General features: G+C 44.7%; 1 protein-coding gene across 3 annotated transcripts in view; it reads left to right on the top strand.

Annotated features, from left to right (window-relative positions):
• The first annotated feature begins 6,021 nt into the window (after positions 1 to 6,021).
• Positions 6,022 to 26,369, top strand: part of LOC144695409 (claudin-4-like) — a 40,422-nt gene continuing 20,074 nt past the window's right edge. For 2 of the 3 annotated variants that reach the window (XR_013579961.1, XR_013579960.1), the window contains exons 1-2: positions 6,022 to 6,173; positions 15,837 to 15,890. The gene's annotated coding sequence lies outside the window, so the exon portion shown is untranslated. Of the gene's footprint in view, positions 6,174 to 7,161; positions 7,265 to 15,836; positions 15,891 to 26,369 lie in introns of those variants that run through there. The other variant, XR_013579959.1, reaches the window with a different exon arrangement.

Raw genomic sequence — 26,369 nt, 5'->3', positions numbered from 1 at the left:
AGCCTGGCGCTGATGACTGTGAGTGCTGCCCGAAGCAAGGTAGGCAAACAAACCTTGAAGTCCTGAGTGAAGTGCAGCCCGCCAAGTGCACGTTGCTTATGTGCTGTTGTGAAACACGTTGGCGTGTTTCCCCGCCAACGATGGTGGATGATCCAGAGGTTAGGGGGGGTGGGGGTGGGGAAGTGAGTCCGGTGGGGGGGCCTTATAATGATATGCAGATGTATTACAATGAGGTTCCCAACATCCGATGGCAGGAAACGTGGCCTGCCATCGGCGGGCAGAGCGGGCGATCGCAAACTGGTTTCCTGCCGCTGTGAAACCGATCGTGCCATCTTGTCCGCCCATGCCGCCAAACACGTCCGACTCAAGCGGGCATGGAAAATCCCGGCCGACAGGTTGGCTCCGTACATCTGTGGAACAGACACGAGAACTTGGCGATTCCAATTTAGGATTGTCAATTTGCACCAAAGGGGTTGAAGTTTATTTTATCTGTAATTGTTAGAAAAAGTTTTGATGCGAGCATCAGGGAAGCTATGATAAACCTTGATAAAACATTGGTCAGGCCTCAGCTGGGGCTTTGCGTCGAATTCTGGGCAGCATACGTTTGGAAGGATGTCAAGGTCTTGAAGAGGGTGCAGAAGGTGTCACCAGAGTGATCCTGTTGTAGGGCAGCTGAGTTGTACTATTAGTGATGGAGTTAATCTGCAGACACTACTTGGGTGGAAACATTGGGGAGGATTTGTCCCTCGTCGGGCGGGCTCAGCGGGGCGGGCGGGGGGAGGTCGGAAAGCCGACGATCAGGGCCAGACCGCAATTTCACGCTGGCCGGCCAATGAAGGCCCGCCCAGTGTGAAATGCAAGTGACGCACTCAGTGTTGCCTGTGTGGGGGGAGGGGAGGAGGAGGGTGAGCCTGAACCTTTTGCCTGCATGACACACACAGAGCTGCCTCAGGGAGATGAACATTCTTCAAAATAAAAATCATAGATTTTAAAAATGTTATAAAACATGTCCCCTCGTGTGGCCCTATCACATGAGCAGGGACGTGTTATTAATTAAATTATAAAATTTTTATGTAACTTAATGCGGTTTCCTAAAAAATGCAAAGGCTGCTTAGCCTCCTCACCTGCCCACCAACCGTAAGGTTGGATGGGCAGCGAATAATTTTGTTCCATTAACTTTTTAATGGCCTTAAAAGGCCTTTTAATTGTCAGCGGGTACACTGCCGATTCCAGCTCGTGCCCGCCGACCGAAATAATGCACGAGTGCGTGATTATGTTGGGACGCGTGCCTGACATCATTGCGCATCATTTAACACTCAGTCGGACCGGGCGCATGTCCACCTTCCGAGCTAAAAGTTCTCCCATTAAGATTATTTACAATATACTCAGCGACAACTACACGTGTGCTTTCAACTCCAACTCCATCTCTACACTGACTGCTGAAGTAGCCAACGCTACTGTCCTATTGGTTACTAACGATCATGTGATCTTCCATAACAAGTATTACACTTAAAGGTACATTACACTAAATAAAACCATAATTACTACATTCCTCCCCCTTTAACTCAGCTATACATATTGTATTTACAAGTACAATTTTTTCAAGACAATATAATATTTACACTGGGTAAAGAATTTACAAGTTCAGTGTTTCAGGTGGTTTCCTGGAATGTGTGGAATGTTGCACCTCCACAACTTCAGATTCTTTGTCAGGGATCTCCTTTTCCGGAGTTGCCTGAACATCAGGTGCTTCAGTGGGCACTTGCAGTTCTGTATCCTCAACTCTTACAGGAACATCAGACATGTCAGTCCTAGGTTAAGTATCCTCAACAGGAAACGCAGATCTAGTCATGGTCACTGATGGAACCAAATCTTGGTGATTTGTCTTTCTCTTCCTTAAATGGTCCACATGTTTATGAATGATCTGGCCTTCCACCGCCATGTGGTAAGATAGAGGTCCAGTCATTGCAATTATTTCACCTGGTAACCACTTTGGTCCTTCCTCAAAATTTTTCACGTATACCGGCTCTCCCACAGTAAATTTCCTCTCGCGACTGTGCCAGTCGTGCCTGGTTTTCTGGCTTCCCTGACTCCTTTCCAATTTCCCCTCTAAATTCGGCATTATTTAGGTCAACCTTGTCCTGGGATGGCGTTTCAACAGTAACTCCGCAGGTGTGACAGCTGTTGTTGTATGAGGGGTAGTCCTGTAATCAAAAAGAAAGCGTGCTGGCTTGGTTGCCAAGGAATTGCTAGTTAGCTTTTTCATGCCTGCCTTAAATGTTTGAAATGCCCTTTTGGCCAATCCATTTGAGGAAGGGTGGTACGGTGCAGTTTTCACATGAATGATATTGCTGAGGCTGATAAACCATTGAAACTCAGCACTTGTAAATGCCATGCCATTATCGGAAGCGACTGCTTCTGGTAGTCCATGAATGGCAAAACTCTGACATAGTTTCTCAATAGCAGCTGATGTTGGTGACTTCATCTCATATACATCTAACCATTTTGAATGTGCATCGACAATGAGCAGAAACTTTTTTTCCCAGGAAAGGTCCAATGTAGTCAATGTGTAACCACACCCAGGATCTACTTGGCCACTCCCATAGGTGTAACGGAGCTGTCACTGGTAAGTTTTGCAGTTGCTGACATTGCACACAGTGCTTTACTAAACTGTCCATTTCACCATCCATCCCAGGCCACCAAAGATAGTTGCGTGATATGGTCTTCATTTGGGAAATTCCTGGATGGGCTCTGTGTAGTTCAATTAAAAGTGGCTCCCTTCTCTTTGGAGGAACTATCACTCGTGCTCCCCTACAATAAGATGCCACCTCGGCTGCTTATTTCATGTCTCCTGTTGAAGTACGGTTTCATTTCATCAGATACGGGCTCCCGCGAACGACCATGTAGCACTGGTTCTTGTACTTGAGATAGGACTGGGTCCTGACTTGTCCAGTCTCTGATCTGTCGAGCACATACTGGCGAGGAATCTAATAAATTTAATAGTAAAATAAGTTCTTGTGGAACTGGGATACGCTCATCATTTTCTTGTAAAGGCAAACGACTAAGGGCATCGGGGTTTGCAATTTGAGGCGCAGGTACATCTCTCATGGCTCTCACTTTCTCCTCACTTGTGTGGAGGTCCTGTCAATCTACCTGGTGACCCACCTCCCTCGCTTGAAACATGCACGTTTCTTTTTTTAAATGCACTCCAGCTTGCAAGAAACATTTTAAGACTTCTTCTTATTTTGCCAAATGCTCTTTATCAGTGAGTCCTGTCACCGATAAATCGTCTAAATAGACGACAGCCTGGGGCAGTCCCTGTAGTAAGCTTTCCATTGTTCTCTGAAAGATAGCACAAACGGAGGAGACACTGAACAGCAATCGTGTATATTGGTACAACCCTTTGCGGGTATTAATTGTGACAAATTCCCAGGAGGCATTATCCAACTCTACTTGTCGATAAGCAAGACTCAAGTCAAGCTTTGTGTACGTTGTCCCTCTCTGCCAGCTTGGCATACAAGCCTTCAGTTTTTGGAATGGGGTGCCTGTCTAACTTAGCTACTTTATTAGCCGTCAGTTTGTAGTCTCCACAAATTTGGATGCTTTGGTCGGGTTTCAGGATGGAGACCATGGGTGCTGCCCATTCTGAGAACCGAACAGGTTGTGTAATGCTCAGTTTCCCTAGTCCGTTCAGTTCAATGTCGACTTTTTCTCGCAGTGTTTATGGCACCAGTCTTGCCTTCATGAAGTGAGGGGTTGCTTCCAGATCCACATGAATCTTGGCCTGCTGGCCCTGAATTTTCCCCTGTTCATCATTGAAGATGGTGGAGTACTTTCTAAGTGGCTCTGGTAGCCCACTTTTCTCAACTGGAAAATTTCAGCCCATTCTAACTTAATCCCCTTTAACCAATTTCACCCTAGAAGGCTTGGCCTTTCACCTGCTACTACCATCAAGGTTAGCTTTGCCACTTGGCTTCCAAAATGGACAATTACTCAGCTTATGCCTTTTACTTGAATATCTTCACCTGTATATGTTTTTAGCTTGGCGGCTGTTTCTTCTAAACTTAATTGATGTTCACCATTATTCAAATATCTGAAGGTATGTTCCCCAATTATTGTAGTTGAAGCTCCCATGTCCATTTCCATTTTAACAGGTTTGCCATTTACTTTCACTGTGACAAATATTGGTCCTGTCTTTCCAACTTTCAGATTAAACAATGAGTAAATGTTTGAATTTGTTGTTTCAGGCTTTTCTATATTGTAAATTTCATTGGGCTCCTTTTGTTTACAAGCCTGCTTGAATCTTTCCTTGCATTGCCTCATCATATTTCCATTTCTGTGACAATAGTAGCATTCGATTTTTTTAAACTGCCAATTGTGAAAAGACTGATTGTTTCCACCTCTATTAAAATTATTCTTTGCTTTCGCTGCTAAATTATTTATCTTTATTCTTCGGCTAGTGGGGGCTGTTTCCTGCTTCTTGGCAGAGTCTTGTTTTTTCACACCTCTTTCAGCTGAAGTTCCCCGCCAGATGTTGAGGACAGCACCATTTTGCATACCCTGTATTGCTTTTGAATCTCTTACTGCGCTTCCCTTGGCCAGCACCATCTCTAGCGCCTTCTTGAAATCCAGATTTACTTTGGACAATAATCTTTTCTGAATAGAGTCCTCTTTCACACCACACACCAAACGATTTCTCAGCATGTCGTTCAGAGTCGTACTGAACTTATAATGTTCCATTAACTGCTTCAAATTTGTCACATAGCATGCTATTGTTTCACCTGGGGCTCTTTTTTGTGAATTAAACCTGAACCTCTGCATCGTGACTGAGGGCTTGGGTTGAAAGTGACCCTTCACGAAGTCCACTAATTCATCAAAATTCTTCAAATATGGGGCACTGGGTGCCATCAAACTTTGATTCAAGCTGGAAGTTTTGCTCCCACAAGTACTCAAGAGGATTGCTTGCCTCTTCTCTTCCCCGTAATCTCGTTCGCTTGAAAAAAGAATGTGAGGCGTTCTATGAATTGAGACCAATTGTCTGTGGCTGGTTCAAAAAGATCATTTCTCCCAAATTGTGGCATTTTGAGAGAAGATAACTTCCTCAATTCTAACAGAGCTTTCTACTTACAATCACTGGGTGAGGTATAGTGCCGATTTCTTTTTAACTTGATTTCTTCTGTTCAATCCTGTTTTATCCTTGTCGCCAGTTTGTTGTAGGGTGGCCAAGTTGTACTATTAGTGACAGAGTTGATCTGCAGACACTACTTGGGTGGAAATATTAAGTTTATTTACAATATACTCAGCAGCAACTACACGTGCGTTTTCAACTGGAACTCCATTTCTACACTAACTGCTGAGGTAGCCCACGCTACTCCCCTATTGGTTACTACAGATCATGTGATCTTCCTTAACAAGTATTATTCTTAAAGGTACATTACACACTAAATAAAACCATAATTACTACAGATACCAAGGATGAGGGATGTCACTTATATGGAGAGACTGGAGAGGGTGGGATTGTTCTCCTTGAAACAGAGAATATTAAGGAGAGATTTAGTACACACGTGTGCTAGAGATGACAAGGAGAAAATGTTTCCAATGACAAGAGTGTGGGTAAACAGAGGATGCAGGTTTAATGTAATTGGCAGAAGAACCAGATGGGAGATGAGGTGATTTTTTTTTAGCACTGTGAGTTGTTATGATCTGAAATGAGCTGCCTGAAATGGTGGGTGGAAGCAAATGGGATAATAACTTTGAAAGGGGATAAATACTTGAAAAGAAAAATTTTGTACAGTTATGGTGGTCGGGAGTTAGGGTTGCCAATCCTCCAGGATTGCACTGCTGTATGCAATCCTGGAGAAGCCATTGGGTATTAAAAAAAGATTGTTTCTTTGTCATTTTCTTTGAATATTTCTCTTTACCAGATAAAAAAAAGATTGAAAATGGTGAAAAAGGCTGCTTGGCTGAGAGTCAAGAAACATCCAATTGGGTAATGAGTCCTTTTTGCTTTCCAGTTGGCATAGGAAGGTAGTCTGTCACAAGGGAGGATGTGTTGGCCAACTAATGGCAGGAATGTGGGGGCAAGTCATGTGATGAAACCTCCAGGAATACATTCAATCACGGTTGGCAACCCTATCGGGGGAAATGGAGCCAACTGGATAATTATTTTACAGGTGCCATGGGCTTAACGTTCTCCTTCTACATTGTAATGTCACATTATTCCATGATTCAAGACTCCGGTCCAAAGCGTCCTCCTATTTTAATTCACTGAGTGAAATTAGTTCTGGGGAGTCAGAAACACAATCCTGAGAAAGCGCACCATGCACTTAAAATCCGAATTGGCACTAAAATAAAGTTAGAGAAAGAAACACAACAAAAGGAACTGGATTCTGCCGAGCGGTCATCATCTAGTACAGAGCCCTTGACACAAAGTGCACTTCTGATTATAGTTGTAAGTTCTGCCAAGGGGAAAAAAGAACCTGTTGCATTTCTCGAAAGGCTTTTCTAGAATTACCCCATCCTTCCACTGCCGAAAAAAGAAATGTCAGTTCCTAATAATCACATCAAATTTCAAGGAAGAAAGTTATATGCTGAACAGAAATTGGCAATTTCCTCAGAGACACACACATGTATGTAGCAGGTTTACCACAGTAAGATTATAAAAACCTCACAACAGAGAAGAAAGAGGAAGCAGGGCTAGCACCGGATGACCCTTATCTATAACATGGTGCACTCTCAGCTGACGTCAACCTACGTCATTTACAGCTCGATCCTTGCACAAGACCACTGTATGCCTGCTGTTTTCTTGTGAACAACACGATGCAGTTTTCTCACCCCAGGACACCTGGAAACATTCTGCGGCATCTTGGTTAACTTCTTGCTAAGACAAACTATCGGGGGCTTTCCTGTCAGCAGGGCCACAGAGAAATAAACCTCAATAAAATGGAAAATATTAGAGTGCTATGTACTAGAGAAAGCAGAAAATAAAACTACCCAAGGTCTCCTTACTGTAATTCTGCCGCTGTCAGGCAATAATTATCCGGCTTAAAAGGAAAAGCATTTAAACTACAGTCATTTATCAAGGAAGCTGGTCACACAGTAAACCTGGGCAAATTATTCACGGAGCGTGTGAACCCACAGGACTCATACCGGAACTGAAATGTGTAATTTGTTGATGTTGCTGATTCATTTTTTTTTGATCCAATTCTTCCTGCGCGAATATGACGGGATATCAGAAGAAAATGCTGGACAAAGCTCTCAACAGGTCAGGTAGTGTCCGTGGAGGAGAAATGGGTTTAACACGTCAACTCGATGAGCTTGTGTCAAAGCTGGAAGGAATAAGGGATTTAACACGTAGCTTTTAAGGGAATATCCAGCCAGGGAAAGGCATGGTGGGGGTGGCGCTGCGATTTAGTGGGTAGATGAAAGATCAGAAAAAAGAAAGCCTGTGATGGGATGGCGGGCAGGCGTGATTAAATGACAAAATGGAGGATGGTGAGAGGCAAAAGGGGATGGTAACAGGAGAAGTAAAGTAACAAAAGATGGGTGTAGGGGGACTGTAAATAGTTAGAGCAGAGCCAATGCCAGCAACTGCTGTCAAATTTCTAATTGCTTCCAGCTCTGATAAAGATCATCAACCTGAAACATTTGGGGGCAATTTTAACTGAAAAAGAACAACCAGGTTCAGGTCAAATTTGGGCTGGGGGGGCGGTGAGGGTGCAGTTAAAGTCTTAAAAATCAACTTCTCAACCCAGCATTCACTGAGGCAAGAAGGTGTGCAGGCAATAGGCAACCAAAAAGCTGGCTTGGTAATTTAAATATGATGAGAATCTGACCTTATTGTTATTCAACTTTTCAACTTTAATGATGGCTTCCTGGGTGGGTTTCCTTAGCCTCTGGAAACCCAGCAGCTATATTTGGATGAGATCCAGAAGGCAATGCCTTTATATGCTTAGCTCCTGGATCCAATGTACCTGCCTGCGAGCAATCCCCCTGATCGGGCATCTGTTTTCAACCTTACCACCAGGTCTCCAATTCTGCTTCCCAGGCCTCCGATCTCCCAGAGGCCTGTGCTCTCTACCAGAGACCTCCGACCCCCCTTCTGGACCCCCAACCTCCATTCCCTGGCCTCCAACACCCAGATAGACCTTTGATAACCAACTGCCCTCCATCAAGACCTCTAATCTCCCTTACCTAAGCATCCCTCGCACCACCTGCCCCAGGCCTTCCGTCCTCTTCCTATGTATATGAACCCCCACAAAGCCTCCAAGCACCCCCCACTTCCCCTTAGGCCTCCAGTATAACTCCCTCGACATGCCCCCACCAATCTTCTCCCCCACCTGGACCCTGGAATCAGCAGCCTCCCCTCCCCTGCCCCAGAATGCAAACATTGCCCCTCCCCCCTCCCCCTGAGCTTGCTGTCCCTCAACCCTCATCTTCTGCCAAAGCTCACTTACCTGGTCCTGTGACCTTAACCAACTGACTCCTCATCCAATCGGAAGCCAAGCTTCCATGAACCACAGTGTACAGAAGAATCCTGACTTGCGGATTCGCCATGTCTTTACAATCCGTCTACATGCAGCAGGCCTGGTGAGTAAAAATCCAGTTCATTAAATCTGTTTTTCTCTCTCTACCTGACCTGCTGAGTTTTCGAGCATTTTCTGTTTTTATTTCTGATTCCCAGTGTTCACAGCATCTTGCCTTTGCTACAATAGAGGAATCTGTTGTTGTGATCCAGGCTCAGAGCTCTGAGTTGGTATTGAACTGACTGCTCTGGCCATCTGAATTTCTCCTAAATATTGGGCAGGCTACACCAGGTGCTTTCTCGGAGTTGGAAAAGGAGTGCGAGTGTTGGGGATATTTCAAGATTTGCCACAAAGGTTTGAGGAGGATGTGTTGAGCACATTACCCCAGTCCTTAAACTTTACATGGCCCTGGGAGTATTTGATGAGATAGTGTCGAGGAAGCTTTACTTTGTGCCTAACCTTGCTGCACCCAATCTGGGAGTGTTTGATGGGGAAGGTGTAGAGGGAGCTTTACTCTTTATCTAACCCATGCTGTAACTGCCCTGGGGGAGTTTGTTGGAAAAATATAGAGGAAGCTTTATACTGTATCTAACCCATATGGTACCTGCCCTGGGAGTGTTTGATAGGACACAACAGAAAGCGCTTTACTTTGTATCTAACCAGAACTGTATCGACCCTGGGTGTGTTTGATGGGGCATTACAGAGAGGGCTTTACTCTGTGTCTAACCAACATTGTACCTTCCTTGGGAATGTTTAGAGGAAGGAAGAATTTATGTAGGGCGGATGATACAAAATTTTGGAGGAACAAGAGAGGGTTGAATCGGGGAGCATTGAGTGTATTAATAGAATTGAGAAATACAAGAATGGTTCCAAGAGAACGAGGTTGGAGAACAAGTTCTTCTCGTTTTATGGTCCGATTACAGGTGAGGACCTTGATAATCTTCCCCAATAAATTTTGGATGGACATGAGGACTGTTGCCAGAAAGAGGAAAAGAGAGGCCTGGTGAGAAAAGGAACGACACTTTAAAAAGATTTTAATCAATGATTGGTCTAGGAGGTGTCCGGGTTCAGTACAGAATAGATATCAGTGGGCACTAGAGGAAGGAAATCCATGAATGACATACTCACAGAGACAGATGTATGCAGCAAATATGAGAGGTGCAGTGCTTTGATTAGAAATAATGAAAGTGTGTGTGTAGAAGTGAAGATACTCAGAGTTTGGGGAGTATATGCATGTGTGGGCAGATCAGTGAGAGAGGTGTCAAGGACATTCTCCCTGGGAAAGTTTTGTAATTATACATTTAAACATTAACCATGATGCATAATCAGACAAAACATGACTGATCACTTTGGACACTTGCCAAGCGTATTCAGTCAGCCCATATTGTCCTTCAGCTGGAAAATACCCTGAATATTTTCCTTTTATAACCTTGATGTTATGTTGGTATTAGATGGAAATGCAACTGCAAGACACGTTTGGCTGAGAAATTGGTTTGTGCCTGGCTTGAGGCACACCGAATGCTGAACTTCAGCTCTCATTGACCAGGCCAGCTGCTCTTAGTCACTGGGTATCCCCAGATAGCTTACTGGTAAAGATAATTTCAGTTTCGGGCCATTGCTTTGCTAGCAGTCATAGCTCTGGAAAGGGTGTGTGATGGCAGGCGGGAAGCAGGGGGAAGAATCAGGAAGGAGGAAGAGATCAGCAGAAGATGTGACCGATCCAGATGTTGGGGGCCGGGGTGGGGGGTGTTGTGGGTGGATGGAGATTAAAACAAGCTGGGAAGCAATCTGGAGGAAGAGGGAGATTGCAACAGCAGGAGGTGGGAGGGAAATAATTGAATGGCTATGGTGTTCTGTCCTGCAGTGGAGCCAAGAGGACTACCCCTGAACTTCCTTGCTCCACATGAAGTTAAGTAGCTTTTACAAACTTACATTTTTTGATAGACCCTTTGAGGACCATTGGTTTGGCTCCATGTCGACCATGTTCTCTGATATGATCTGCTTGGCACTGGCTGCATTCAGACCTGCCTGATTTTGCTTAGGGATCCTCAAACAGGTAATCTGTAAGATATTTGAATACGCAAGGGGCCCACCATCTGTTTTGAGAGTGAGCCCTGGATGCTGTTTTATCTGCCATCACCTCACCAATATGGCAGGCAACCCACTTCTGGCTCGTAACAAGCACCCGGCACCCCGCTCACCATATTGGAAACTAAGGTAGCCATTTTGTGCCTGAAAATCGGATGCAATGCTATCGGGCTTCTCAGCTCATGTGTCAGACTCCATGTGACAGTGTCAACTGTGGCTCTCGCCTCTGAGTACAAAGGGGCTCAAAAGTCCCACTCTAGAGACTTGAGCATATAATCTAGGCTGACACTTCAGTACAGCCCTGAGGGAATGCTGTACCATTGGAGGTGCTGTCTATCAGATAAGAGGTTAAACAGAGGCCCTGTCTGCCTACTCAGGTGGACATATAAGACCCCATGGCCTACTTCGTAGAAGAACAAGGGTGTTTTCCAGTGCCCCAGCCAATAATTATCCCTCAACCAATATCAATAGAGAAAAAAGGTTACTGCTCACTATCTCATTACTGTTTATGGGAGTTTGCTGCGTGCAAATTGGCTACTGTAAATTTCCTACATTACAGCAGTGACAACACCTCAAAAATACTTCCTTAGTTGTAAAGTGCTTTGGGACATCCTGATGTCATGAAAGTTGCCATATTAATGCACGATCTTTTTTTAAATATTTGCTCCTGGTGGCAGGATTCAGATTCAACTCTGACCATTGCATCTTTTCACATTTTTATGGCTATTCTTAAATTGATTTTTGACCCTCGATAAGGTTTCTGCACAGAAGAAAGGCCATTTAGCCAACTGTACTTGTGCCAATTCTTTTAAAGAACTTTCCAGTTAATCCCAAAAACCAGTTCTTTCCCCATAAACCTGCAAATTTTTCCTTTTCAAGACTTTACCCAATTTCCTTTTGAAAGTTACTATTGAATGTACCCTTTCAGGCAGTGTATTCCAGATCATAATGACTCGCTGTATATAAAAACAAATCTCCTCCATGATTTATTTGCAAATTCTTTTCAAGCTGTGTCCTTTGGCTTGTGACCCTCTTGCCGGTGAAGTGTCCAGGCATGTGTTTGTGCAGTGCCAAAGATACTAATTTCTTGGTGAATCGCTTTGACTGGGTGTCTGGAAGAAATAGCAGTTGATTACTTCCTGTGATGGTCCTTGGGATTGCCCTGTGTAGTAAGCACCTATACCCTAGCTATGGATAATGAATGGTTTCTAATAAAATAGACCTGTTGTCTTAGAACAAAAACAGAATTACCTGGAAAAACTCAGCAGGTCTGGCAGCATCGGCGGAGAAGAAAAGAGCTGACGTTTCGAGTCCTCATGACCCTTCAGCAGAACTGAGTAAAGTTAGGAGAGGGGTGAAATATAAGCTGGTTTAAGGTAGGGGGGTGGGGGGAGAGAAGTAGTGGGGGGGGTGGTTGTAGGGACAAGCAAGCAGTGATAGGAGCAGATAATCAAAAGATGTCACAGACAAAAGGAACAAAGAGGTGTTAAAGGTGGTGATATTATCTAAGAGAATGTGCTAATTAAGAATGGATGGCAGGACACTCAAGGTACAGCTCTAGTGGGGGTGGGGTGGAAAGACTGACAGGGTATTACAGTTATAGATTTAAAAATAATGGAAATAGGTGGGAAAAGAAAAATCTATATAAATTATTGGAAAAAACAATAGGGAGGGGGAAGAAACGGAAAGGAGGTGGGGATGGGGGAGGAGTTTAAGATCTAAAGTTGTTGAATTCAATATTCAGTCCGGAAGGCTGTAAAGTGCCTAGTCGGAAGATGAGGTGCTGTTCCTCCAGTTTGCGTTGGGCTTCACTGGAACAATGCAGCAAGCCAAGGACAGACATGTGGGCAAGAGAGCAGAGTGGAGTGTTAAAATGGCAAGCGACAGGGAGGTTTGGGTCTTTCTTGCGGACTTGTTATCTACCCCAGTCAAGGTTTATCAGCTTCTTGGGGACCAATAACAATTGAACATTTAACATAGTAAAATCTCCTGAGGTGCCTTGTAGGAGCTTCGTGAAACACAACTAGACACTGAACCACATAAGGCCATAGGAGATCGGGCAGGGGACAAAATGCTTGATCAAAGGTGTAGGTTTTAAGGTTTGAAGGAGAAGAGAGAGGTGGAGAGGCTTAGCAAGGGAATTCCACAGCGTAAAACCTAAGCAGCTGAAGGCACGGCTGCCCACAGCGTAGCAACCAAACTCGGGGATCCGCAAGAGGCCACATTTAGAGGAGGATAGGAACAGAGGAACATGAGTAAGCCATTTGGTCTCCTGAGCCTGTTCTGCCATTCAATGAGATCGTGGCTGAGCAGGGATTTTGGAGGGCTGTTTGAGGAGGCCACAGAGATAGGAGGGGGTGAAGTCATGGGAGGAATTGAAAGCCAGGATGGGAATTTTAAAATTGAGGTGTCAAAAATCTCTTTATCGCTGTCTGTAATTCCCAGCATTTAGAAAGATTTTCTCTTCATTTTTAGCAAATTAAATATTGCTATCTAAGGGAAAACTTGCAACTTTTAAGCTCTGCTTTGCCTTGTGTGTTGAGCCACGGAAATTTAATCAGAAACCCTAGAGCAAAATCTTTGCTCCTTTTAGTGAATTGACGCTTAGAACTGCCAGAATTTACATCACAGCAACATAACCTTGGCAAGATTTCAAACTTTTTATGTGCGTAATGTCAGCTGCAGGTCATTGGGTAGCAGTAATGCATCTGAGCCAGAAGGTTATGGGTTCAAGTCACACTCCAGAGGCTTGAGCACATAATCCAGGAGGACACTCCTAGTGCAGTAGTGAAGGAGTGCTGCACTGTTAGAAATGCCAACCATTGCATTACATGTTAAAGTGAGGTTTTGCATGCCCTTTCAGATGGAAGAACCCAAGGCTCTAATTCCACATAAGGTTGCACACTAAAGATTATTGATAAACGTAAGAGTGCATTGAATTGGAAGTAGCCATTTGACTTGAGTTGAAAATTTTTTGGGAGGTAGGGGACAGAGAAGAGAATTTTAAACCAACCCATCAGTAATTGGTGGGTTCAGGTTAAATGTGGGTTTACACCTTACCCAATTTTACTGCCCATTGAAGTTAACGAGAACAGTATTGGGCAGGCTGCTTCACATGATCCCCTGGGTTACTTAACTATTCAGTTAGATTAAAACTGCGTCCGGAGAGTACATAGATTGGCAGGGCATGATAAGTGGAGTTCCCCAGAAACCCCTTCTGTGGCCTCATTCACCATATTTATTGACTTTGGTGAAGGAGTAAAGAGTTGTATATCCAAATTTGTAGATGACAGGCAGAGATCACTCAGCCCCTTGATCCTGTTCCACTGATCAATTAGTTCATGGCGGATATATACAGATACTTAATTTACCCACCTCTTGTATGAAAAGTGCTACAGAACTTGCAGTTTTTTCTTTCATTTACAACGAATCCCACCTTGACTCTAGTTAACCACACTGCTGACTGGGTCTGTAGCATGTGTAACCAGACATGTGTATCCTCAGAGCTGAATAGGTGTCCGGGTCAGTCCTGAGTTTCAACTTCATGTTAGAGTGATCGGAGCTGTCCTGAGTCACAGATGCCACTCATCTCAATGACTTCACCAACTGGACTTGGTGGGAAGAAGGCCTGAAATGGTCATCCATTTGGGCAGGCAAGTTGGCAACTTGCTGGAGAAAAAAATGTCCCCTTCCCAAATTTTTGCAATTCTTGTTTTCTCACATGGACATTCGGCAAGTATTGGATTGAAAGGGGTCTTCCGAGACCATAAACTTTCAAATTGGGCTCCTCTGAAAGGTCTACTAGAGATTCCAAGCGGCTGTACAAGATCATCAGGTTTCTACACTGGCTGATTCAAATGTTGGGGGAATTTTAAAACTAAATTACTCAATGAGAAACTATCACGGTCCATTTTACACCCTGTTTACGTTCCATCAGTAGAGAGTAAATTCAGATGGGGTGTGATACAGCCAATTGTTCTGATCTTGTCAGATCTTCATTCAAGAAGATTAGGTTAAAATTACCTCCCAATTTACTTCAGTTGCTCTCCACCTATCAAATATATAAGAACATTAGAAATAGGAGCAGGAGTCGACCATATGGCCACTGTGAGGCTGTGCATTCAGTTAGATAATAAGATGTCCCAAAGCACTTTTCAGCCACAGAATTCATGTGCAGAAGAAGTGAAGGGCAGCAGATAGGAAAGGACACATGAAAAATGTGAATAAAGGGAGAGACAGGCAGAAAGAGAGAAGCAGAGAGACAGACAGAACTAAAGACAAACAGTCAGGCGACAAGAGAGACTGTGAGAGAGAGAATGACATAGATGGTGAAAGAGACAGAAGACAGAGAGTATGAGAACCAGAGAGAGAGAAAGACAGATAGAGATACAGGCAGAAAAAAATTGCAGGATTTTTACAGACTAGAGGAGGCATGTTTGGGTGTAAGCGGGGAGTTAAATCCCATGTTTGGGTGTGAGCGGAGGGTTAAATCCCATGTTTGGAGGTGAGCAGATGGTTAAATCCCATGTTTGGGTGTGAGCGGGGAGTTAAGTCCCATGTTTGGAGGTGAGTGGGGAGTTAAATCCCATGTTTGAGTGTGAGCGGGGAGTTAAATCCCATGTTTGGGTGTGAGCGGAGGGTTAAATCCCATGTTTGAGTGTGAGCGGGGAGTTAAATCCCATGTTTGGGTGTGAGCGGGGAGTTAAATCCCATGTTTGGGTGTGAGTGGGAGTTAAATCCCATGTTTGGGTGTGAACGGAGGGTTAAATCCCATGTTTGGAGGTGAGCGGAGGGTTAAAACCCATGTTTGGGTGTGAGCGGGGAGTTAAATCCCATGTTTGGGTGTGAGCGGGGAGTTAAATCCCATGTTTGGGTGTGAGCGGGGAGTTAAATCCCATGTTTGGGTGTGAGCGGAGGGCTAAATCCCATGTTTGGAGGTGAGCAGAGGGTTAAAACCCATGTTTGGGTGTGAGCGGAGGGTTAAATCCCATGTTTGGGTGTGAGCGGGGAGTTAAATCCCATGTTTGGGTGTGAGCAGGGAGTTAAATCCCATGTTTGAGTGTGAGCGGGGATTAAATCCCATGTTTGGAGGTGAGCGGAGGGTTAAATCCCATGTTTGGAGGTGAGTGGAGGGTTAAATCCCATGTTTGGAGGTGAGTGGGGAGTTAAATCCCATGAAATTGATGCTGGGTTGAGATCCTGACATCATTCCCTCATTTTCAGGGTTTCACCAGGGCGGGATTGGAGGCAAGCGGGTGACCCTCTTGGATCTGTCAGGTAAGCTATTAAGACACTTATAAAGCTAATTAAGTACTATTTCAACCCTCAGTTCTGGCCAGGGCACCTGTCTCCTGACTTGTCAGCAACACGCTAGGGCCACTGAGGTGAATGCATAGCAGGAGAGCTTTTTCAATGAAACCGACAGGTTTGGAAGCCTTTAATCACTGAAACTGAAGAGCTCCAGTCTTGGCCAGGTGAGAAGCTACTGTTCAAAGAATATCTTCTCTCAGGCGTTTTCACTGCTTGACAGGTGATTGCGAGGTTCTTGGAGGCATTTCACCTGTCCAGCTCTTCACTCACCTTCACCTCCACTTCCCTGCTGTCAGCCTTCACAATGGCATTGGAACAGATTATACAGCTTCACCTTTCATCTCTCATGTGGGACCAGACGAGAAACAACACCACTGCTAACAACATCAGCAGCAGCAACTGTTTTCCCCTCAGCCACATGCCAGGCAGGGCAGTGGGAGTGGATACCAAAATACAGTTTGAAGGACTGTCTGACCCCCAACACAGAGCCTACAGGCAGAGGGTCAGCTCTCTCCACAGGTCTGAGCACCAATGCGTCAGGAGGAACAAAATCTTCTACTGAGTGGAGGAGGTAGAAATGCATACCCCACCACCCCTGGTCTCTGCCTCTCACCAGGTTAGAATCATAGAATGGTTACAGCACAGAGTGAGAACCTTCAGCCTGCTGTGTCTGTACATGCTCTCTACTTGAGCAACTCAGCCAGGCTCACTCCCCTGCATTTTCCCTGCAGGCCTACAAATTGTTTCTTTTTAGGTGTTTATCCAATTCCCTTTCGAAAATGACAATTGAGCCTGCCTCCACCACCCTCTCAGGCAGTGCATTCCAGAGCCTAACCACTCACTGCATGAAGAGGCTTTTCCTCATGTTGCTTTTGAGGACAGCCCTTCCAAGCCTCATCTCCATTCTGGTGATGATCTGTCTTCCTGCCTTCCGGAGGCTTTGGGAAAGAGCCTTAACAAAGCATGCTCCTTCACCATTTAGTTCACTGACCCACAAATGGTGTCACCATTCCAGCAGGGATGAAGTTCATAAAATACTCCAAAGAGCTGGAGACTGAGGGACAGACAGACACCGAGATAGAGAGAGACAGAGAGAGAGTGACAGAGAGGCAAACAGAAAGAGGACACAGAGGAAGAGAGGAGAAACAGTGAAAGAAAGAGAGAGAGAGAGAGACATGCTAGGGCTTTTGAGGTAACTCATACTGAACACTGACTTCAAAGAAATTTCGTAAAGTATTGCCCCCCCTTGTTGAAGCTGCACCACATTATGTTCCTCCTTTATATTTCTTGAAGCAGTGTGGAAAAATCCAGCGTGTAGCCTGAATTAACATCCTTGCAACTAAAGCCAGAATCCCCCATTCCTTTGAGATATTGCTTGACCTACACCCTTGGGTGCTCCATCCCTTTACTACCCACTGCAGTAGACATTACGTGAGAGAGAGTTCACAAAACGTTTCAGTGCCCTAGCCCATCCCATGCCTCCTTCTCCTCTCACATACATGAACGTCTTGCTGCAGCTTTTTACAAAATAATCCCCTCCGGCAAAATTCTGAAATAGCTATGGGATTATCGTTTCTGTTTTTCAAAAACACCCTCAGTGACTCATTCAGTCCTTAGTTGAAGACTGATGATTCCTTCTTGCAACATTGTAAACACACACTGATACTGTTACTATTGTTCAAATTATCCTTATCCTTTAACAGAAATTTCAGTTTCTGCAGATGACTCCTCATCTATTTTGAGTCAAAATTCAATATCTCAGGGTTAACAACTGATCATAAGATTGCTGCTGCTTGAGTTTTGTTTAGGAATTCACATTGTCACAGGTTACTTCAGAAGGTGGTTTAGTATCTGTCACACATTTTACTTGTCATATTTATTTGCAAATAGAATTATGAGAAAGTAAAGAAATTGCATTTATATAGCACCTTTCAGAACCTTGGGACACCTGGCCAGAATCTTCAGGTTGGCGTGTGAGGATGGGCCCCCCTCGCCAACGCGTAAAATGACGCGTGGTGATGTTGGGCGTGCATCCTGACGTCACCGCGCGTCATTCAGATCTTCCGTTCGGTGGGCACGGAGAGGTGTCGGCTGGGCGCCCGCTGAACTGTCAAAGGCCCTATTAAGGCCATTTAAAAACTAATTAAAGTACTTAACTGAGCTGCCCATCCAGGCGGGCAGGTGAAGAGCCCAGGCGGCCTTCATATTTTTCATGAAACCTCATCCACGGGCGGGATGAGGTTTCATGAAGGGTTTTTAAAGTTTAATCAAAATTTTCAATAAAATTCATTGGCAGTCCCAGCTCACGTGACATTGTCACATGAGGACACATGTCTTAAAAACTTTTTTTTTTTCTTTATTAACATTTTTCAAAATCAAACTAATCTCCCTGAGACAGCTCTGTGCCTCAGGGAGATTTCTGCGTTCTTTCACGTGCACCCGTGAAAGTGCAGGCTCCGACTCAGCGTCCTCCCCCCCACCCGCCCACCCAGGGAGCGCTCAGCGCTTCCAAGTGCGTGTCACGCTGGACAGGCCTTAATTGGCCCGCCCATGTAAAATGGTGGTGCACAGGCGGCGATCGGCTGCGCGCCTGCCCGTGCCCACTCCTGCCCAACTCCCCCCCCCCACCCGACAGGGAGCGAATTCACCCCCCTAAGGTGCTTCACACCCGATGAAGAATTTTTGAAATAGTCACTGTTAAAATGTATGAAACTTGGCAACCAATTTATGCACAGCAAACTCCCACACCCAGCAATGACCAGAAATTCTGTTTTAGTGATGTTGGTTGAATGATAAATATTGACCGTAACACAAAGGAAAATAGTGCAGAGTGATGCTGCTCGATCTTTTTACATCAGCTTGAGCTTCAGTTTTAGTCTCTCATCCATAATGTGCTATCCCTGACAGAGAAGTACTCCCTCAGAACTACACTGGGACCTGTCAGTCTAGATTTTTGTGTTCAAGTCTCTGTACGGGAATTGAACCCAAGACCTGTTTGATAGGGTCGAGGTAGAGAAGATGAGGAGGATTTCATGGAGCCTGCAAGAACGGGAAACATGGGGTGGCTGAATTAGGTGGGAACTGAACAGTGCATTGAGATGCAGAGATTAGGTCAGCAGCATTTGGGCCTCATACTGCCCTGTGGTGGGTTCCCATTTATAACACATTTGCATGTCATGAATACACATCAACATAAGACTTTTTAAAATTACGTCCTACCCTTTAAAATAAAGCCAGCGGTGCATGAGAATCTCATGACACCCGGTTCATGTTTGTTTAAAGGTGACTTTCAACAGATGACTTTGTGCAGTTGTGTCTGAGGTCAATGGTTTTCCTTGTTGAACCCGGTGACAAGGGAGATGAACAAGAAAATGGCAGCTTGAATGGAGGCTTGGGACTGGCAAGGGTGAGTCAATGGTGAGGGGTGTTTGTGGAATGGCGTCGGGGGCATGGAGCAGTGGAAGAAGGGAGGACCTGGTGTCCTGTGGGGACAGTCAGTCAAGGTAAGAAATTGAGAGGCCTAAAGTTGATTTGAGTACAGTTCACATGTGGGTCCACCTGAGGTGTTGTCTGGCAGAGTCCTTAGCGGGCTTTGAGTTCACCTACAACATTTCAATTTCCCCTGCTGAGAGTGATCTCGGACAATGCCTTTTACAATGCATAGAAGGGAGGGCCAGCTGAGTCTACAAGTTCAGCCATGTCTCACAGAGTGACGAGTACAACACTGGACACTAACATGAACATTCAATAAAGTGTGCACAAAAAAACACAACATTGTTTCCCCTACAATAAAACAAATATTCTTAACTCCCCTGTAGCCATCATTGTGTGCCAACCATGAGGCGTCACAGTACATTTAGCTCTCTGAATAAGCTAGTCTCAACAAATAACGATGAAGCACGCATGAATAAAGTGAAACCAATGTAATGTGAAATGCTTACAAATGAAATTTAAATTTGTGCTCTCAATAAGCCTTACGTTAAGGACAATGGAGTTGGGCAGGAAAGAAGTGGTCACGATGAAGAGCCTCCCTGTTTGACCAGGAGGCTGATAGTGCTTGATCACAGGGTGTCTCCTGTACAGACCACCAGCACTTTAAATTTTAATTGTAATCGCATAGGAACCAGCAAAAAGAAATAGGGAGGAAGTGGTGCCCACTTCCTGTTCCGCCGTTGGGAAGGGCACACCACGGTTAAAATTCTGCCCAATGTTTCCTATTGTGGGGGAGACTAGCATTTATCCAAGTCCTTTTTGAAAGTGTCTATTGAATCTTCATTTACCATCCTTTCAGGAAGCATATTCCAGGTCACAACACTTTTTTAAACTTGTGTTGCCTCTGGTTCTTTTGACAATCATCTTAATCCTGTGTCGTCGGTTACTGACCCTTTTTTGCATTCGTTGAGGTGATATCGGCATTACTGGCTTGGCCATCCCTAATTGCCCCTTGAGAAGGTGGTAGTGAGCCGCCTTCCTGAACCGCTGCAGTCCATGTGGTGTAGGTACACCCACAGTGCTGTTAGGGAGGGAGTTCCAGGATTTTGACCAAGCGACAGTGAAGGAACAGACGATATATTTCCAAGTCAGGATGTTGAGTGGCTTGGAGGGGAACTTCCAGGTGATGGTGTTCCCATGTGTTTGCTGCCCTTGTTCTTCTAGGTGGTAGGAGTTGTGGGTCTGGAAGATACTGTTGAAGGGGACTTGTTGGGTTGCTACAGTGCATCTTGTAGATGGTACACACTGTTACCACTGAATGCCAGTGGCGGAGGAAGTGAATGTTTAAGGTGGTGAAGGGGTGCCAATCAAGTGGGCTGCTTTGTCCTCGATGGTGTCAAGCTTCTTTAGTGATGTGGGAGCTGCACTCATCCAGGCAACTGGGAAGTATTCCATCAAACTCCTGGCTTGTGCCTTGTGGATGGTGGGCAGGCTTTGAGGAGTCAGGAGGTGAGTTAGTCTCTGCAGAATTCCCAACCTTTGGCCTCTCTTGTAGCCACAGCATTTATATGGCTAGTCCAGTTCAGTTTCTGGTCAATGCCTTCTGCCACTGGAAGCAACTTCTCCTTATTTACATTATCAAAACCATTCATGATTTTGAATACCTCTATCAGATCTTCCGTTTCATATATACAATTATATGTGTATATCATTGCAGGCAACATATATGCAACTTGCATTTGAATTCAGTAAAATAGTTTATTAAAATGTGTAAAGAAAAATCACAGAATTATTTCTCCGAGTACTGGAAACTTAGTAGATAGTTTATGACAGAATGATGTGAAATGTTTCAGCCCTCATGTGTATGCTTGATGCTGGGAAATTCCAGATTATTCTAAGACCAGAAAACCCTGAATTAAAAGTAAATTACCTTTATCCAGTAAAGTTAAAGCATAAACCAGAATCAAACTAGTGTTAGTAGTGGCTCAATGGTAGAACTCTTGCCTCTGATCTAGTAATAATGGGTTCATGTCCCACTCTATCTGTGCTTAAAATCTAGGCCAATCTAATGAGGAAGTGCTTCACTGTTCGGGTGCTGTCTTTCAGATGAGATGATAAAATGAGGCCCTAACTGCACTCTCAGGTGGACCCCTCCACTCTTTCTGATTGGCCATACTGTTCAACATCCAGTGCTGAACGAGCATAAATTTGCTCTAATTAATCATTGGGAAGACCGAAGCCATTATCTTCAGTCCCTGCCACAAACTCTGTTCCCTTGCTGACAACTCCATCCCTGCCCCTGGCCGCTGTCTGAGGTTGGACCAGACTATTCACAGCCTTCACATCCTCTAACACTGAAATTAGCTTCCGATCCTAAGTCCTCTCCATTACCAAGGGCACCTATTTCCTAATATCGCCTGTCTCCAACTCTACCTTAACCCACGTGCAGCTGAAACTCCCATCCGTGCCCTTGTTATCTCTGGCTCAACTATTTCAATGTTTTCTCAGCCAGTTCCCATCTTCCAACCTCCATGAACTTCAGCTCAACCAAAACTCTGCTTTCCGTATCCTAACTCACAACAAGTCTTGTTTAACCATCACCCTCTGCCCACTGACCTACATTGTCTCCTAGCCCAGCAATGCCTCGAATCAAAAATTCTCATTCTTGTGTTTAAATCCCCACATGACCATATCCTCTCCTACCTCCATTAGCTCCTCCAGTTAAAGAATCCTACAAGAACTGTGTTCCCCAGTTCAGGCCTCTTGTGCTACCTTGACTTTCTTTGCTCCACCATTGATGGCTATGCCCAAAACTCTGGAATTTGGACCCTAAATTCCTCCTCTTTTCTACCTCTCTTTCCTCCTTTAAGACACTCCTTAAATTCTGCTTTTTTGAACAAGTTTTTTATTTCCCTGTTCTAACATCATGACCCTTCTAAAGGTCATCGACCTGGAATGTTAACCCTGTTTCCCCCTCCACAGAAGCTGTCCATCCCGCTAAGTATTTCAAGCATTTCCTGTTTCTATTTCAGGTTGCCAGCATCCATAGTATTTTCTTTTGATATGGTCAAAGAGTTATATTTTGAGGAGCACCTTAAAGGAGGAGAGAGAGGCTGAGAAGTTTAGAAAGCTTAGGGGATTGAGTGAGGTAGGGTGTGCGGAACTGTTGTGAGTTCACTGCTTTGTATATTTTATATATCTGATTTACCTCAGAGCAATGCACAGATGACACCAGTTCTGTGTCCACAACAGCTTTATTCACAGTGCTTTATAATATGTATTCAATTACAGATATCTCACACATGCCCAGAGCTTAGGCTTCACAAATCTTTCTCTGCAAGCTTCTGTTTACTTCAACTCTCAGAGGCTCCACTCATGAGCAATCAAGCACAGTGAACATAGATCAGTGAACAGACTACCACAATCAAACACAGATCAATTAAACCTTGAACACTGCAAGAACGACAAGCTATTAACTGCACAGCATGATTTGATATATATTTTATTGTAGTACTGTTCCCGACGCTATACTCTGGTGATTATTACATAGAATTTACAGCACTGAGACTGGGCCATGATGGTGTTTATGCTCCACATGAGCCTCTTCCCATCCCTCTTCATCTAAACCCCTCACCATATCTTTCTATTCTTTTCTCCCTCATGTTTACCTAACTTCCCCTTAAAGGCATTGATGCTAATCACCTCACCCATTCTATGTAGTATTGCATTTCACATCCTAAGCACTTTCTGGATAAAGAAGTTGCTCCTGAATTTCTAATTGGATCAAGCAGTGATTGTTTTTATATTTAGGGCTACTAGTCTTTCTCTTCCTACAAATGGAAACATCATGGAGCCAATTTTACAGGTGAGCAAGTCTGCAGAGTGTATCATTCAATGGGAGAACAATCAGTGATGGGGGTCAACTCACTCATCCCTTGTCCTCTTGCCAGTTCTTTGGCTATTAAAATCGAGTTAGGTGGGTTGCAAATCAGAAGCACGGAGCTTTGGATCAGAGTGAAATGTAGAGGCAGCATAGTATTATCAGGGCCAGACTGGTCTCCAGGATTAGTTCAGGATAGAAATGTCCCAAATTTATCTGGATTTTTGTATCTGCTTTTTCACCTCTCCCTGGAGACCACATGGTTTTTGGTTGGGCTGGTGAGCGTCCATATTGTGATACACAAGGTACCACAAGTAATGTGGGAAAGGTTGGATGGGCCAGAGGCTCTTTTTCTGTCTGTCATTATTCATCTGATTCTCCGTGCTGCGCTCCCATTGAGCAAGGCTCCAAGCCAGCAGCACTAACTTGTAAGATGTGCCCCTCTAACTCTGGTCTCACAGATTACAAGCTCCTCAGAATCAATCAATTTAGCCTTGCAGTCAAACTCCAGCCATCACTCATTTTGCCCCAATTTCCTTTCTCCTCACCATTTCTATAGAGGTGGCAGGGCACTCAGTAAAGAGGCGGGTTTATGGTTCCTAGTTTTGTTTCTCAACATGTCACTCGAGGTATCTTTTCACTTATCACATCTTTTCTTACATCAATGGATTGCCATATTCTATTTTGTAAAGAAAAAAAATCAAAGAAAGAAAACAAATGGCATTTTATTTTCAAAGCTGAACGTTGTATTAGGTTTGATGTACAGTCAGCAATCCTCCATTTTGGAGATGTTTGCCAATGTATTCCTGGAGGTTTCATCACAGGACTGTCCACTTCCAACCACCCCATCACCCCCAACCCTCCAAACAACCTCTCAGCATTGGCTGCCCAACATGTCCATCCTCACTGTAGTAGCCATTCCCACGGCCAGTTGTAAAATCAACAGACTCTCTCTTACCCAATTCTTGACTGTCAGGCAAACATCCTTTGCTTTCTGTTTCTTTTTAGTGTCCCTATGATTTTTCTCTTGAGTTGGCTTGAGGCAACATCCAACAAATTAATCTAAATTTCTTGAAGCTCCACTACAATTCTGGATCGTTGGCAACTCTTACTTAGAATGTCCAGGTCATTACCTGATTTACGACATCTCACTGTATCATGAGCTTTTAATTGTGTCACTTGTTTACAGTATCAATGTGAGTCATTCTCCGTGCTCCTTCTTCCAATAAATTATTATTTTCTCTTTGAAGAGCAGGCCAGACTCCTCACCATCCACCCCTCCACCAAATCCCTCAATCCCTTCTTTCTAGAAGCACATCAGTCCCTTGAGAAACGTCAGAAATCACCTTTTAACTCCTCACACAGTGGAAAAGCCCGGAAAAAAGCCCAGAATTTTGTCAGTGGCACCAGAAAATTCCCAGTCCTGCTGGCTCAACCTGCCTGTAGAAATTTTCAGTCATTTTCATGGGCAAACATTTTTATACTCATAAACAACTTCAAATGCCAATGTTAGATAGATACTGGGATGGCAACACTGAACTACCAAGTTAAACACTGAGAAAAACACTTTGCATTTAAATAAGAATATCATACATCGCCTGTGCTGACACTGCCGGCCAATTTACCTTTTAAGACATTCTTAATTTTCAAACTTAATTCATGGAAGCCTATTGCACTGAAAGGTTGGGATTTTACTAGCATCCTGGAGATGAGCTGAGGATGTCAGGAGGGCTGGCAATATGGTGGGGGTAGGCACAGAAGGGGAGCCTGGCAGCCTCCCATTGCCATGGCATAAGTCCAGCAGTGGGAACTTCAATGGCATGGCAGAGCAGTGGGCAGCCAATTAAAGGCCACTTCCCGACCACTGGTATGGGGAAGGGCCACCGCCATGTGGGGTCAGCCAGGAGCAGGGGGCCCTCCTAGATGGGGTGCTCTGTGGTTCAGGAGAGGGATCCCTGCAGCAACGACTGCCCCGGACACACAGTGGCATCAACGGAATAATGCCCCCCTACCCTCCCCCCCCACCCCGATCAATCGGGCTTTCTAATTGGGTGGCAGCTCCGGGGGTTGGCTGTCATCCTCAATTGGGCAACAGTCCCAGCAGTGGTCAATTATAGGCCTCCCACCAGTAAAATGCTGCCCCAGAGCCCCAACGCCTGCCAGAGCAGGATCGGCTCCCACTTTCGGCCCTAGTGACGGGGCTTGATCCTCTTGAGGAAAATTCGGCCTGTTAACCGTGTTTTTCTCTCTCCACAGATGCTAAGTGTTTCCTTGCATTTTCTCTTTTTGTTTCAAAATTCCAGCACCCACAGTATTTGTTTTTTGTGTTGATTATTTTGTCCACAGTGAAATTGGATTGAGTCAATCTCAGATGCCACAAAATTCCAGTTCTGTCAAAATCATCAGCCATTCCCGCCAACAGAATAGCAAATCCCATAGAATGATGCCCGTGATAACCCGAAATTCCACACGGATAACTTCGGATTAGCCAAAGTTGTCTAAGCTTGTCATGTGACTGCACCAACCAATCAGAACAGAGTTAGACCAGACAAGAGCGCAAAATCATGGAGCACTGGGCAGGCCATCATTTGACATTGAGATTTCTCTGTGGAAGGATGTGTGAAACCTGCGAGTGTGGCTAAACCTGGAGAAAGTTAAAATTGTTGTTGATCGGAGAGAAGGTGAAGTTGATACAGGAAGTGGAAAACGGTGGTGCGAAGCAGGACGGAGTGGGAGATTCCACCATCGAGTTTGTCCACCATTAAGCCATGTTGCTTCGCGAATGTCAAGACACTACCCCCGCAGTATGAGGCTAACAAATCCGCCTGGGTGACCTCCAGCATTTTCGAGGTGTGGATCAAGGAAGTTGACAAAATGTATCAACAAAAGAAGAGGAAGGGCTGTCATCGTTACAGACAACTGCCCTGACATTGCTGGCCAGAAGAGCGTGACGCTGTTGTTCTTGTCTCCCAGCAGCATGATCAAGCTCCAGCCAATGGAGAAGGGGCTGAATAGAAACCTGAAAACCCACTACTGACAGCAGCTGATGTCTCAAGCTATTGAGGCTATCGATAAGAAGCAGGAATACAATCCAACTGTACCAGAGGCCATGTTCATGATGAAAAAGGTGTGGA

The sequence above is a fragment of the Cetorhinus maximus genome, chromosome 21, assembly GCF_964194155.1.
Source record: "Cetorhinus maximus chromosome 21, sCetMax3.hap1.1, whole genome shotgun sequence".
In the NCBI taxonomy this organism is placed as follows: domain Eukaryota; kingdom Metazoa; phylum Chordata; class Chondrichthyes; order Lamniformes; family Cetorhinidae; genus Cetorhinus; species Cetorhinus maximus.
This window is presented reverse-complemented; position numbering and strand designations above follow the sequence as displayed.